Source organism: Humulus lupulus, chromosome 2 (genome assembly GCF_963169125.1).
Source record: "Humulus lupulus chromosome 2, drHumLupu1.1, whole genome shotgun sequence".
Taxonomy (NCBI): domain Eukaryota; kingdom Viridiplantae; phylum Streptophyta; class Magnoliopsida; order Rosales; family Cannabaceae; genus Humulus; species Humulus lupulus.
In genome coordinates, this window is record NC_084794.1 from 242,383,555 (window position 1) to 242,399,969 (window position 16,415).

General features: G+C 40.7%; 1 long non-coding RNA gene across 1 annotated transcript; it reads right to left on the bottom strand.

The window, feature by feature from the left end:
- Positions 1-13,030: 13,030 nt before the first annotated feature.
- Positions 13,031-16,140, bottom strand: LOC133816610 (uncharacterized). The gene is made up of 3 exons (XR_009885370.1): positions 15,999-16,140; positions 15,838-15,916; positions 13,031-13,273 (listed from the first exon to the last, which is right to left on the bottom strand). It is a non-coding gene; the product is annotated as an uncharacterized LOC133816610 (long non-coding RNA).
- Positions 16,141-16,415: the final 275 nt, after the last annotated feature.

The following is a 16,415-nucleotide window of genomic DNA, read 5'->3' on the forward strand; positions in this document are numbered from 1 at the left end:
CAAAGTTTAGTCCTAGTTCGAACTGTACAGTCTAGGGGTAGCAGAAACCCAACTCCTAATGAAAGGACGCAGCAGAAACCCAACTCTTAATGAAAGGACGCAAGTCTAAGGCCTGGTCCGAACCCGGACATACATGGTCCGGGGGGTACAAACCTGAAAGGACGTAAGGCTAAGGCCTAGTCCTAACTCGGACATACATAGTCCAGGGGGTGCAACCCAAAAGGACACAAGGCTAAGGTCTAGTCCTAACCCAGACATACATTGTCCTGGGGGGGCAACCCGAAAGGATGCAAGGCCTAGTCCTAACCCGAACATACATGGTCCGGGGGGTGCAACCCGAAAGGACGCAAGGCTAAGGCCTAGTCCTAACCTGGATATACATGGTCTGGGGGGTGCAAACCGAATAGGATGAAATGCTCAGGCTTATTCCCTAACCCAGACATACATGGCCCAGTGGATACAAACCAGATAAGACGTAAGGCTACGCCTAGTCCTAACTCCAACATGCATGGTCCAGGAGTAAACCTGAGTCCTAGGTATAAGTTATCTAAAATCAGCCTTACAAATGGCCTAGGCCGTGGAAACCTGACCCATAGGTCCAAAATAAGCTAATCAACTAATCTCCGATGGCCCAGGCCATTGGAACCTGAACACCAGAATCAGGACAAATTAATTTGGTGACAATTATCAACTCCCTAATGGCCCAGGCTGTTGGAACATAAACAGCAGGGTTAAAGCAAGTTAATAAGTTAAAATCTAAAAGGTGATCTTTGATGGTCTGGACTGTTGGAGCTCGTATTATAAAATCAGGATAATTCACTCCAGGTCGTAAAGACCCGAACACGGGTCACCAGAAAGAGAAACATTTTATGCAACTTTTCCCCAATGGTCCTTGCCGTTGGAACCAGGATCGAACATTCAACTCATTCATGAAAGGTGGTAAATCACTTAGTGAAATTATAACGGATGGAACGGGAAAATTTGTGTAAGAGATAAAATAGATACACATAAAAATTGTCTTGGACGCACCCATGTCCATAAAAGTGTTACAAAAAAAAAGAGAGAGAGAAGAAAAACAAGTAAAAGACCCGGGCCTAGGCTTCGTCGTGCCCTGATGCTTCCGGGTTGGCTCCATCAGTCTCCTCCTCAGCCAAAGGCTCCACGTGAGCTTTCTCCTTAGCCTCAAACTCAGCTCTCTTCACGGCAGGATCAGGGAAAAGCAAGAGGTTCATGTTCTTGTCCTGGAGCCAGGCCATGTAGATAGCCTCGTCGAAGGTGGCCTCCAACAAGGCATCTGCCTGCTCTTTCCTTTGGTGGGCCTCCTCGTGCATTTTCACCTCTTGTTGAAGCAGATTTTCCAGGACCTGGACTCGAGATGCAAGCGTGGTGATCTTCTCCTGATCCTGGCGAGACTGAGCTTCGGCTGCCTCCAGGAGGATGATGATGCCTTAGAGCGTCGAACACAAAGAAGCTCCGCCTTCAAGCTATCCCCAAAAATTTTGTGGTCGGCTTTCTTCCGAGACAAAGTCTCTTCAAGTTGGAACTGAGTCCAGGTGGCCTTCTCGCGATCCACTTTGGCTTAAGCAACCTCCTTGGCCAGGGCCTCCGCCTGCGAAACCTCCTTGGCCAGGGCTTCTCTGGTGGCTTCCTGTTGGTTCATAGCCCCCTCCAACTCCAGCTGACCCGTCTCCAACTTCATCGCCATCTCCGCCACCAAGTCGGCATTTCGATGAGCCAGTAGGGCGTCATGGAACAATTCAAAGTTAGAAAACACACAAAGCTAAAAATGTAAGAAGCAAAGGACATATGACTTACAGCGATGATCTGGTGATGGATGGTCTGGGAGATGAACAGGGCGTCCCGGTTGGCCATTGTGGCGTATCGTTTTAGTTGGAGGTTGGACATGGTAGTCCCAACCTGATTGAGCAGATCTGCAGCAAGTGGGGCCGTGTCCTGCCCAAGTTTAGGGATAAATCCAGTCTCGGCAATGAGTCGGTCCACGATCGGCTAAAGGGCAATGAAAGCAGCCCGACGCTCAGAGAATTCCACCTCACCGGATCATCAAGGCTCTGTAGACCTCTTCTCGCCTGTCCCGCCCATCTTCCCAAGCCTGGGATACCATCTTTGACCTCTCCTCCCGGAGGACTAGGTCCCCTTCCTCGAGGAAAGTCAGATTAATTGGGAGAATGGGAGCCTCCAGTAGTTCCCGGACGGCGAGCTAGTTTTCTCTAGAAGAGTTCTCGGTCAAGGAAGAGTCCTTGGTCTTAGCCTTCTTGGCCAGGTTCGCAGACTCATCAGCAGCCGGGACCGCAGCTTTTTTCTCTGACCCCTGACTCACTAGAGGATCCTGCTCCAAGTTGATGACTGAAGGATGAGCAGGATGAGACGAGGCAGCTTCAACACGTACCGTCGGGGGAGGGATCGTGGCTGAAGTCTCCCCAACAGCATCCACCTACGGTGTTGAGCCCCCAAGAATCAAGTCCAGCACCTTGTTCTTGGGCACACCATTGGCGACCCTCTTCGCTGACGCCCTGGCCTTGGCCGCCCGGGCCTCCACGACCTCTTTCATCTTGGCCACGAAATTGGACATGTTAGAATCGTCTAAAAAAGACAAACAAAAAGTAAGTCAGCAAAGTATACGAGTGAGGGCAAGAAGTAATTAAAAAACTAGTCCAAGGTCCTCCGAGACAAACCCTTATCTAGGACTCGGGCTCGACTCAACTCTCCTAAGACAAAGGAATGGATTCGGTCCCCCATGTCGTCTAGGTGCAGGATAATTGTCGCGATGCTTTAGTCTGTTGAAGCCATCATGGGTCTTATCTTTGGCATTAAGCTGCGGCTCTAGCTTATAGAAGTACAACACCTCCCCTGTGGCCGACTCCGAAATCTCCTTCGCCACGCAAAATATATGCCATCCCGCAAGAAGTCAGTAAGCTTGGGGCAGGAGCTAAAAGGGCGCGATCCCCAAAAACTTCAAGAACTGCGCGAAATAATTGTGAAGTGGGAGAGTGGCTCCCGCATTAATGTGGCCTATGCTCCAAGCCCCGAATTCGCCCACGCTGGTGTGGGCCTTTTCCTCCTTCCTGGACAGACAGTTATAAAAGAGTCCGGGAGTCGACTCCACTCCCAAATTCCTCTCCAGAACATCCAGCATCCGATAGTTCTGGAACAAATTCTTCTCCTCGTCCATCTCTTATGTCTTGCCACTGAGGGGTTTGTGTCCTTCCAAGAAAAAAGGGTCTTATTGGACGTACTCTTCCGGATGAAGGGTAACGTCGTGACTCAATACTGGTGATTTGGGAACAAAATAAATGAAGCAAATAACCAAGCAGTTAGCACCAAAACCCAAAAAGGTTCTTTAAGGTACAGGGGCTCTCCTACGAATTTCTTGGAAGAGTCCCTTCCAAATTAGATCCAGGATCACCAAAGATCCCTAGAACCTTGATCGTGAACAAATAAGAGGAGTTTTTCTAAAAATTTTCCCAAGTCAGCCTATTAATGTTTGTTCAGGGACAACCCGGACCTAAGAGGATCCAGGACGACCCAAACAATTTGTTCAACTATTCTAATACACCTAGAGCCACCCTAAACGGTGACCCCGGCTCTAACAGCCCTATATCCACAAATGCGATACCACATAACGATAAGCACGAGAAAACATAATTAAAAGGTTTGGGAAAGTTACTGTAAAGTGCTGATCGTGGAGGGTGTCATGTTACCGGCAACAAGGATGGCATAATCACTGTCTTGAACAGGCGAAGGCGACATAGAAGTTTGTCTAATGGTCAAGCCGAGGTCACACATTCAGGCAAGGGCACAGAAATCAAGCACGTTGGAAAGAGACAGCAACAGAGACAGAGTAGTTGACGGAGGATTTCGTCGGCGAGCTTGGACATAAAAAGTTCTCTTTGTGGTTTCGGCTGTTCAGAATGCGTAAAATTTGTAAATGAAAATCTGGGGTATTTATATGGACCAAAAGCGTGTTTTTGATCCAATGGTTCAGAATGACCCCCCACATCGGACAGTCCTGGATCATGCAGGGGTTTTAATTAGCCCACTCGAGTATCGGATCGCAGGTTCCCCAAGTCACGATCCACGCCATCTCAATCCAATGGTCCAATGGAAAGGCATTTCGAAATTTGTCCCATTCAACAGTTCTCAGTAATGCAAAAATATTAAAGGATCCGTTCGTACAGATTGTACGCTTTGGGATTTACGCTGATGTTTGGTTGTTGACACGATAACCAAGAGATTGTCTCCAAGTTTGTCAGACGCGAGTACCATCGACACACCAGTTATAGGGAAACACGTGTGTGTAACATGATGAAGTTGAAAGGTCGAGGATCATCCAAATGGCCTTGGAGTAAATGAACCTGGGCTTTGGTAAATGAACTAAGGTCTTGGTAAATGGATTGGGCCTTTGGGATTTGATCAGGGAAGCTGACTCAAATGCTTTTTATACAAGTTCCCAACAAGTAATCCCCCAGGAAAACAGATCCGTCTCCTGAGGAACGAATCGGGATGTTGAGAATTGATCCGGGAAAGGAAGCAAGCCTTCACTGCACAAGCACAGATAAAGGCTTGGGGGTAAATGTTATCCCAGTTTCCTCCCTCTATTCGCGGATCCACACATTTAGTCCATGGGCCACCCTGAAGGGACTTAAGGCTTAGATAAGGCCCAATAGACGAGGAAGGAGTGATCCCAACGGCCTAAATATCTGTAAAGCCCAAACGTTATCTTGGAATGAAAGTCGGGACCGTGAGGTTGGCATGTTTCATCTTCCCGGACCCCTCATATGGTGTTGTCTGGGGTGCGATAAGGATATTAATTCCTCAAAGTCTAAAAATGGACTGGGACGACAGTAGATGAACCTGGATCCTGGTAAACGGTTGGTAAATGAAGAGGGATGTTAGTAAACGAAGCCGGACCAGGTGGCCAGGTTAGGCGTGATAAGTTGTCCCCGATACTGACATCACCCCGAGAAACATGGAGTTTTGTCCCCATAACTAACCTGTAAAAGAGGTTATATAAGGAATGTATGCTGTTATTTCAAAATTGTACTGCCACCACTCTGACAAATCATGTCCCCTGGATCTCCAGAGAATTATTGGAGCTCGGTCACATCGCTAAGACAGATAACTGACATTCTGGCCTTTCACGGCATAGGACTGTCAGGCTCGCTGAGGTGCCGAGCTCAGGTGAGAGAGGTACAGTCATCCTTAGCTCAGATTTGTGGTCTCCCTCGCTACTAAAGCATAAACCCGATAGATTAATATTATGTGAGGACGATAGAAACCATTTCTATGTATGGTCTTGGGTAGATGAGAGGGTACATAAGTTCAATAGCTGGCTCGGGAAATACGACACCATGTATAGTCTGAACGAGGTATGGGACGGAATAGCCGTTCAATATGGGACTAATGATTATAGGGACCTTTCGAGCTTGACTTCCACCTATAGGGAAGGTACTCCCCCCGCCTCTTCTGAAGATGGGGGAATTACCTGGTCGTCAAGCACAAGCTCGGGGGAGAGTTCCAGTTAGGTTTCTCTCTACTTGTCTTTTCATTCCTTGTTTGATTGCATTGTGCGAACTTACTTTGTTTTGGGATATCTTATAATGCGATGTGAATGTGCAGGTGATATGGACTCCGACCTTGACAGCGTACTGGCCAGCGGAGGAGCTCAAAGGATAAGCGCCCGAAGGGGTCGTAGAAAATGGACCGGCCTGCTAAGGTCCTTAAGAGGACCGAGAAGATGCCTCCTCCCCTGGCTCTGATTGCTCCGAGCCTAGTTTTGAGTCCACCTGCTCATGCCGAGACGTCCTCTTCGACCTTGCCTCTCGCTCCTCCTGCAATCCAGGTCCATGCTACGCTTGGCCCACCTCCGAAGAAACCCTCAGCCTCAAGAACACGGCTGCTTTCGATTTGTACTCATGTCAATGAGTATGTGATCGACAACACAGCTGGACCCCATGGGGCTACGCTAGGGTCGGACGTTCTGTCTCAGGTGGGCCAGAGTTTCGGCAGCTTTGAGCCCCTCACTGGCAGTTCTTGAACAATGCTCGAGATTGCAACACTCTTTTCGAGAAGAGCATCGAGCTTACTGCTGCGGTAACCTTTCTTCTCTTGTTTCTAGCTGTATTTATACTTGGTTCATATGCTAATTTGATTTCTTCGTATGCCAGACTCTTGCTGTCTTTGCTTAACTTAATTATAAGTTGAACAGCGAGGTCTACTCGAGTATGTCTTTTGCTCAGGAGGCGAAGGATCTCCAGCTCAAGCTGAGTGACGAACTCAAGGCCACAAAGGCAAAGATGGAGGCAGAAGCTGAGCAGCTAAAGGTCAAGACAGTCGAGCTTGAAAAACTGAATGCCCGGCTCGCGGAGCTTGAGAAGGTGAATGCTCGAGTCGCGGAGCATGAGAAGATAAATGCCAAGCTTGAAGAAGAGAAGGCTGCCCCTTTTGAGATCATGGAGGGTGAAAAGACCCGTCTTCTTGAAGAGTTTAAGGAGAAGAAGCATCGAGCAGTCGACCTGGCCATGTATTGAATCTGGGCCAACAATGTCGACCTCGACACCGGCTTCTTAGGCCCTCTTGAAGCAAAGCTCGTGGCTAAATGGCAAGCTCGGCTTAATGAGGAGGAGGCTGCTCGAGATGAGGCAGAGGGAGCCAGGGATGATGCTGATGCTGAGAAGGCCAAGGAGAATGCTCCTTCTTCTTAAATCTCACCTCGGGGCTGCGTCCCTCTGAATTTCTTGTAATAGTCTTTGTGTTTGATTTTTTATTTTTTATGCCCCTGGGGCCAAGACAATTCTATAGCTCGTGGAAGAGATTATGATATATGAAATACCATTCTCGACTTTCTTTTAATATATTTGCTTTACAGTTATTGGGTCGAAATATTTCGCGCATTTTATATTAAAGTGTCATATATGCATGTTTATTCATACAAACATATGGTGGATTTAAGCTCGAGGTTCAATGCATTTATGCACGTTTCGCTCGAAATATCCGTATCCGACCTCGTTATTTATCAAGGTCGGAGATTACTTTTACCATGCACCCGAAAGTACTTGTATGGTGTGTAATGCAAATGGTTTAGTTATATCTTACTTTTTATTTAGTTACTTTTTCTTGTCCTCGGGTAGCTCCCCGAGGTTATGAGGTCGAAACTATCGTTTTGTAAGATACTCCAACCTCGATCTCGACTTATCGCGAAATGGGTTTATGTTCCAACTTACCGTCGATTAGTTTTAGCTGGTTTGTTCCAAACCTATAAGGTCGTGCTTGGTTTGTAATCCATACACTTATTTTTTTCATCTAGTTCGCATATTTGGTTACATCCAAACACTTTTATCTCGCGCATTTGGTTATATCCAAACATTTGTATATTTTTTATAGTTTGGTTATATCCATTAACTTTAACAAAATATTCTTATATTTAACGGTAGATTGTAAACATGACTTAAACTTAAATAAAATTAAATAAATGAATAATTAAACAAATTAAAATAGAATATTTTTGAGATATTTTACCATGATAATTATTTCAAAATAATAAAACCATATATTTTATAACTTAAATAAAATTTAATTAAACTTAAATTTAATATTATATTAAACATATAATATATAATATTTTGCTGTCTCTGCCAAATTCAAAAACTAGAACAAAAATAAACTTAAACAAAAATAAAATAAATTAATTAAAATATGATATCTTAAAGATATTTTATGATAATTTAAATAATTAAATCATATTTATTTAAAAATAATAAAGGCATACATATCATTTTTTTATCTTATAAATTTTTGTGATAATTTATTTTTTATCAAGTGATTTAGCTCTTTTTCTTCATTAAATTCACTAAAGGACATTGTGAGATACATTAGAAACTAAAATAGTTGATGCATGTATACTACTGTCTACACTATGACTTTTTATATTTTTATTTAATTTCAATTATTAATTTCTTTTTAAATATTATTGTATTTTATATATGTCATGTAGATATATATATATATGTCAACATTGTGTTTAGATGTCAGATATAAATATTTATATATACTATAGAGCTATAATTCATTCTTTTATATATATATATATATATATTAAAAAGAGTGAACAAGTTTTTATTAAAATTATAGACATTGTTTACAACTTTAAAACTAAGCAAAAATCCATTACACGTTGCTTCCACCTAGTATATATATTTAGTGTTAGTGTAGTGTGTTTGTGTGGTTTATTCTCAAGGCCTCACTAACATTACCCATTTTTTTTAATCTATCTTTTTCCTCTCTTTGTGGCATAATGGAGTATGGAAACAAAAATATTAAAAAAAATCATATCAAAGAAATAATGAAAAAACACTTCAGTATATTTCTTATTGGGATCTTACATTAAATGAATAGTAAGAAAATATAATATAACTTAAATTCCTGGAATGAAGGTAAAAAAAATATAGATAGTTGAAAGTTTAGGTAATAACAAAATGTAATTATTAATAATAAATAAATGAGAAGAACAAAAAAATTTGACAGAAAAGACAAAAAAAAAAAAGATAAGTATAAAAAGACAAAATAGTTAATATAGTGTTTTTATACATTAATTAATAAATACAATATAATATAGTTTTTTATGATGAGTAACTATGAATATTAATAGCAAAGATTAAAGAAAATGCAATTAAGACAAATTATAGTGTAAAATAGAGAATATACCGAATATGATAAAAAGTAGAATGAAAATTTATGCCATTATTATTACTTAAATAAATAAATAATATATTATAATAATTATATAATTTATAACTGACAGCTATACAAATAAATAATATGTGTGACATATATATATTGAGTAAAATACGTGTGACATTTTGATAAGTTGATTTTTTGAATTATAATAAATAAATAAAAATTAAAAATTACATATAAAACAAAATAATTGAATGAATAACTAGATATCACGCTTCTATATATTAGTCAATTGCTACGTGTTTAAGGCACGTAGCCCGTTAATTAAATATATATATAGATATATTTAATAGAGTATGGAAAAAATATTAAAAAAAAAGAGTATAAAGAAAAGATAATTAGAAGAAATAATGAATCTCGTCATGATTTAAATTAAATAAATAGTAAGAAAATATAATATATCTTAAATTCATGGAAAAAAGATACAAAAATATACATACTTGAAAGTTTGGGTAACAACAAAAAATAGTTATCAGTAAAAATAATAATAATAAAGAAGTGAGAAGAATAAAAAAATTGACAGAAAAGACAAAAAAAACTATGAATAAAAAGAAAAAATAGTTTATGTAGTGCTTTTATAATTAATTAATAAATATAATATAATTTTTATGATGAGTTACAATGATTATGAATAGCAAAGATAAAAAAAAAATTAAATAAGTCAAATTATAGTGTAAAATAGAGAATATACCGAATATGATAAAAAAGTATAATATAATTTTTTGTCCTTATTATTAGTGAAATAAATAAATAATATATATTATTATAATAATTATATAATCTATAAGTGATAGTTGTAAAATAAATAATACATCTTATATATATATATATTAGGTAGAAGCAATATGCAATGTATGTTTGTTTAATTTTAAAGTTGTAAGCATGTTTATTTAAACATATTATATTTTTTAATTATCATATAAATTTTAAATAAATAAATATCATAAAAATAAATAAAATATGTTTGATATAATGTATGACATAAATGTATTAAAAAAATTGGGCAAAATATTGTCTATAATTTTAATAAAAATTCATTTACTTTTTTTTAATATATATATATAATAGAATGAATTATAGTTCTATAGTATATTTAAATATTTATATAAATACAACATCGACATGAATATATATTTACATGGCTACATAATACATGTATATAAATTACAATAATATTAAGAAATTAATAATAGAAATGAAATAATAATAGAAAAGTCATAGTGTAGAGTAGTGTACATGAATCAACTATTTTGATTAATTAATTAATTTTTGTTTAAGTTTATCTTTGTTATAGTCTTTTAATTTGGCAGTGACAACAAGAGATTATATATTATATGCTTAATATAATACTAATATTATACGTGGATTTTAAAGTTAATTTATTGCTAGTTGATAGTAGATTATATTATATTATATGTTTATGTTAACTGAGATTTTCGGCAACTCTATTAATAACTAATATTTACTGATAATTATAATGAAAGCAGAAGATTAACACGGGGTTTTTACGTGGTTGAGGCGTTAATTAGCCTTAGTCCACGAGTATATATTATTAGAGCTTGTAGAACATTTTACAATGGAGTTTTTTCTCTATAATTTGACAGAGCTCCTCTCTTTGATTGGTGAAAGAGGATCCCTTTTACAGCGTTCTGTAGCTTATATTTATAGGCGCATGGGAACACCGGGTCCGACCCAGGCCCATCGAAGGAATGGATATAGGTGGCCTTTCTATTGGAGGCCCAGTACAAAAGGTGCAAAATACACGAAGTCCAAGCCAGCTAAGGCCCAACAGGTTCACCATAGAACTACGTCTCGCCCGAAAAAATGGCGCTTTTGGTCTGATCACTTCGAGTCACGAGGCCGATTCAGGAGACAAGACCAGTCAGAGTACTTGGCTGCGTAGTTCTGACACATCGGCGTGCAATCCTGAGGGGGCCTTTTCTGTAGGTGAAAAGTGGGGGGCAACGCCCACGTGGAGCGAGGTGGCATCAGGGTCCTGGATGCTTGGCCCCTTCAACCGGGGGCGAGGTGATCTGGGTCCATTTACCTTTGTCCCGCTTCGTTTACCATAGGCCCGGACCGTATTAGGGTTCGGGATCGGGATGAGTAGGCCACGGTGGTCCGAACGCTCTGTACACAGCCCGGACTATCGCCGCAGAGGACGGACCTGGAGGGACATTCCGAACCCCTCTAATGGGCCCAGAGATGAATCCCCGGTCCATACCCTTCCCCACGGGCACTCTCCCTACCAAGAGGCCTTGGGCCGGGCCCGCGTGCTGACCTGGCCCCTGACTTTGGACGTGGACGAAGGCCCCGACCCCATGCAGGAAATGGGGATAACATTTACCCCCCAAGCCTTCGCCTGGGTCTGCCGGGTGGAGGGTTGCATCGTCCCCACGATGCTTGCTTTGTCGCCTCCCCAGTTCTTGCCCGAGTTCGGGGGTCCGGGCAGAAGGCCGTGGCATTGGTTGGATGCTTAGCCCGGATCGTTTACCACTCTCCGGGGACGTTTACCTTTGTCCCGCTTCATGGCAAGGATACACGTGTCGCCAGGTGATTGCTGCATGGGTCTTGAAAGGTCGCCTAGGCCTCCCAAGGGTCACTAGGCTTAGACTAGGGTGTCATCGCACGTCTCGAGGTGCCCCATCCGCACGGGGGGGGGGGGGGGGGGGGCTCATTAATGTCCCTGGAACGAGGTGGACCGCAGGATGGGGCGACCTTTGGCATCCGCCACACCTGGGCCGTCAGATCTGAGACGGCGAGGATCCAATCTGAAAGGACTCATAAATGTCCCTGCGCGACTCCTGACCGTCTGATGAAGAGACACATGTCCGTTGGATCGTGGGCCGGAACTTGGGGCCAGTATAAATACCCCACGAAAACCACATTTGCACTTTTACCTCTTCTAACCAGCTTAAGAATCGATAAACACTACTCGAGCCTTGCATGTCCGACATCGCCGACGACATACATCGCCACTTGCTCACTCTGCACCGCCGCCTGTTCTCCAGAACCCCAATTTTCGCTATTCTACCTGAAGACGTACCTCGGGTCTGTCCTACCGACGAACTACTACATCAGCTGCACCATTTCAAGAACGAGGTTCTGCCATCCTTACATTCGGACAACCATCATCTTCCACGATCGACACCACACAGTAAGTCTTTTTAACTCTCTTGACAACTTTACGAACCTATGTTTTTTTGATGCGTGTGTTTAGGCTCTGCGCTTTAGAAATTGCTAGGAAGGCTACCCGGTTCGGGTTGCTCCGTACCCGGATGTCTCCCGGACAAGGGGCGGGCCTTAGTAGTCTCCTCTCCCGATCAGGGCCCCGGGTCTCTCCGGAGTCCCGAACCTGATCCGACGGGACTCCAAGCAGTCCTTAGGAGATTCCCCGTACCTTGACCGACTTTCTTGGGTTTAGGTACTGACTGCTTGGTCTTTCTTTCTTTATTCCCAGATCGTCAATTATGGCAATGGGCGTTACGCTCCATTCTAAAGAAGAGGTCAATAGGGCCCCTGTCATCACTCCTGGATCCAAGACGCCTAAGGGCAACAAGTGGGAAATGGACGTGACGGCTAACTCATTCCGGAACTACCGGATGATGCTGCTCCTGGAGCGACAGTTGGGCATTGAATCAACTCCGGGCCTCTTTCACAACTGTCTGGCCAAGCTCGAGGAGTGGGCGCATACGTCCGTGGAAGGATTCGAGGCCTGGAGTGTTGGCCATATCAGTACGGGAGCTACGCTCTCGCTTCATGATTATTTCGTGCGGTTCTTGACGTACGTGGGAATCGCACCGTTCCAGCTTCTGCCATAAGCGTACCGTCTACTCGCTGGGTGGAAGGTGTTTTGCGCCGCGAAGGAGATCGTGGAGCCCACCCCTGCGAAAGTCTTGTACTTCTACAAGCTGGAGCCGCAGGTCAACGTCAAGGACAAGACCTTAGATGGCTTTTACAGGCTGAAGCCGCAGAGCAGCTATCCTTCTCCTACCAGCTCCTGGAGGCACCCCCCAGACGTCAAGCATTTTTGGTTCATGACGTTCGGGTTCCTCGTGGACAAGAACCCCACACTGTTGCTGGACTACCAGCGAGTGGGTAAGTATTTCCCTGGACCTCTCTCTTTTATTCATCTGTTCTACTCGTCTCTTATCATGTCTTCCGGGGTGGCAGGGCCCTTCGTTCAAACCCCCCTTACCGAGTTCATCCTAGAAAGGAGGAGGTTTTATGCTAAGTTTGTAACGACCCGGATTTTCAAGACTCGATAATGCGGAAATATAAATGTTTTCATTTAACAAAATGTCTCAAAAACCCGTATAAAAAAAAACTTTTTAAAAAGTCGTATGGCCATACTTAACATTTAGTTACAAACATTTTTTTATAAAGAGTAGAGTGAGCCTTGCTTAGGAAAATTACACAACATTTCCAAAAATAAAACGGCTTCCCAAAAGGTCGGTCCACATGTACATTTGCAAGGAAGACTCCAGCCCTCACTGCTCTGCCTTGCCCTTGCCATTACCTACAACATGAAACAACTAGGTAAGCGAAAATGCTTAGTAAGATCAACTTCCAAACAAAGCAGATAGAGAAATAGGGATCCGGACCCATCCGGACCCTACACAATCAATTTCAAGAACGCTAAAGCGTCCTGGCAAACTTATGGTCATGCCTGATAACCAAGGATAAATTAATTCACATCTAGATAAAAATCCTGCACTCAGAAAATCCCAGAACAAGCAGATATATTATATCGCAACTAATTCTTATCAACAAATATATCCCTGCACTCAGAAAAATCCCAGAACAAGCAGATATATTATATCACAACTATATCTGATCAACAATTATATCCCTGCACTCAGAAAAATCCCAGAGCAAGCAGATATATTATATCACCACATAATTCGAGACCAACGCTCGACAATTTCCAACAATTCATGCGTAACGCGCCCTCCAACATAATTTCTAATCTGTAAAAGAGAACTGAGTCCCCACACTAAGATCTAGCCAATAAATATTCTCATCAAGGGTAACTATCGTGTTACCTAGGGCATCGCTACATATTCAAGAGTGTAATCCAATTTACACGGTTTTACAGAGACTTCTATGTTAATCAGTGGTGCTGGTGAGCAGCTGCCCCTAGGGTGTTCAACCTCACTCAATCTTGGCAACCCCTAGTATCTCTAGGCACTCTCACGGAATGGCCAATATTCACGGCTGCTATCCGGGAATAACTTATCAGAGCACTTGCTCGGATTCTAACCGTCCAATGATTAAGTAAGCATGAGGGCCCCTAGGTCCCATTTATCTTGGCGCCCCTAGGTTTAACCAGCTTATCCTCATCTCATGGCCACTCGTCGCGGTAATGAACCGGACATAAATAAAATCAAGCAATGTGACGGGGATCAACCATCTAGGATATGACGGACTTCTACCGTTCATATTTTCTAAATCAGTACTCACTAGACTAACGTCTCTAACCAACTTTCTATGACAGCCTATATATATGCATGTATCCCTATACTAACATACAAGACAATAATCATTTCATGTTGCAGCCATACAATATAAGTTGACTTACTTGGAGTCCTTAGCGCTCAGCAGGTTTTCACCCTCCAACGTTCAGTCCAGTTACGCTTAGCCAATACTGTAGTTATCCATACAGTATACTCGGATTAATTATGGCACTAATAATTCATTATTATTATTATTTTGGGCAGTTTGGTCATTTTAATAAAAGTCATTTGTAAGGATTTATAATCCTTATTTGGTTTTAAACCTATTAAGGAAAGTCATACAAAATATTCGAGACTAAACCCTAAGTCTCGGGGAGACCTATCCTAAGGTCTCGATACCTAGGCTCGGGTATCACAATGGTATTTCCCCACAACCCGCTAAAAATCTTATTCTTTCAAGGTATCACTATTAACCCGCACTTTCGACTAGTCGGTTAAAATATGTAAGATTTTAGCCGGTATTATATCCAGAAAATACAAATAAATTCCTTAATTATTTTTAAAGAAAATAAACTCTTTAAATTTTCCTTTTATTTTTCTTAAGGTTTTAATATCTAAAAACCGTTTTAAGAAAATTGCCTAATTTGTCTTAATTAGGAAAACCGTTATAAATTTCTCATCTTGACTAATTAATTTTCCCAAAAGCAATTAATCAATTTTACTTACTAGAAAAATAATTCATTTAAACTCAAAGGGGTAATTTTAGTGAAAATATGATTTCAAGACTTACCAATTTGTATCTTGAAATAAACAAAATTTTACTTTTTACCTTATGTTCCAAAATCTCATTTTTACACTAAGTGTGAAAAACCTATTTTTCACATTTTTAACTACATACTTCGTTAGTTCATAACTTGAAATTTACTTACCCAATTGTTACCAAAATTTCCCAATTCCATTTTTGTTATGCCATTTAGGTCTTTGTAAAATCTTAGGTCAAAATGAGCATTTTTGATTGGTGAAATCATTTTCCAACAATGAGGTAAAAATGACCTTATTTTCAAGTCCTTATTTTTTCCAAACTTTGACAGTTAATAACTTTCAAACCGTTCAATATTTTCTTACCAAATTTTACAGTGGACTAATAGGTTATGCCAGAAATATGTCCACAAAATTTTAGAAAAAACTGGGTTCATTTTCCCTATACAGTGGCTGTCCAAACTTGGTTCCGAAAATGAGAATACGAAAAAACAGTTTTTTACCTAAACTTTGAAATAGCATAACTTACTCATTTCTAAACATTTTTTAGTGTTTGAAAAGCTCAATTTTATGTACTCAATCTCAACAACATAACAGTACAATTTAATTTTACAAAAACAATATACAGTGGCTACTTGACTCCTTGGAAGTCACAGCTTAAAACATGTTTTGTTTTAGGGTATCCTACAAAACCCTTGGGGGTTTTGGTTCCCATTTTCAAAAATCAATACACATGCATCATAAAAATTATTAAACAACTACCATAACCTTATTACATCATCAACAAGAAACTCTAAGCATTAGATATACAAAATAATGCTTAAAACTAAAAACCCTACAACAAAATCATCAAAAGTAAACTTTTTACCTCTTTGGTGTTCTTGCTTAAGGTTTGGACCTTCCTATAAGCTTTGACTCCTTCAAAACCTTTCAAAAACCCTAACCAACTTCCTCCAACAACATAGGTAATTAGCTATTTGAAACTCTATGATTAAAACTTGACAAAAGTCTAGATTAATGAAACTTTACCTTAGGGAAAACCCTTCCTAGACCAAGACTTAGCTTCCAAGTTTCTTTGGTGTTCTTGGGGTTGAAAATGGAGAGAACACTTGAGAGAGTCTTCAAAAATCAGATGAGAGTGAATGAGAGATGGAGAGTGATTGGTTCTTAGTGTGGGAATTGCTCACAATACTCTTCAAAATATCACAAGGTACTTGAGTGCTTTTCTACCCACTTGCCCACTTGACCTCTTAATTAAATGGCATTTAAATTTTATAAAATTTGGGTTCACACCACTCTAAAACACCACATGGCCGGCCACTCTTTGCTACATATATGATCATTTCATTTATTTTTATTTTTTTATAAAGGTTATTAATGTTTCATAAGAAGAAAAGTCCAAATTGACTTTTGACACCTTTTTCACTCTTATTAAGTTTTAATCAC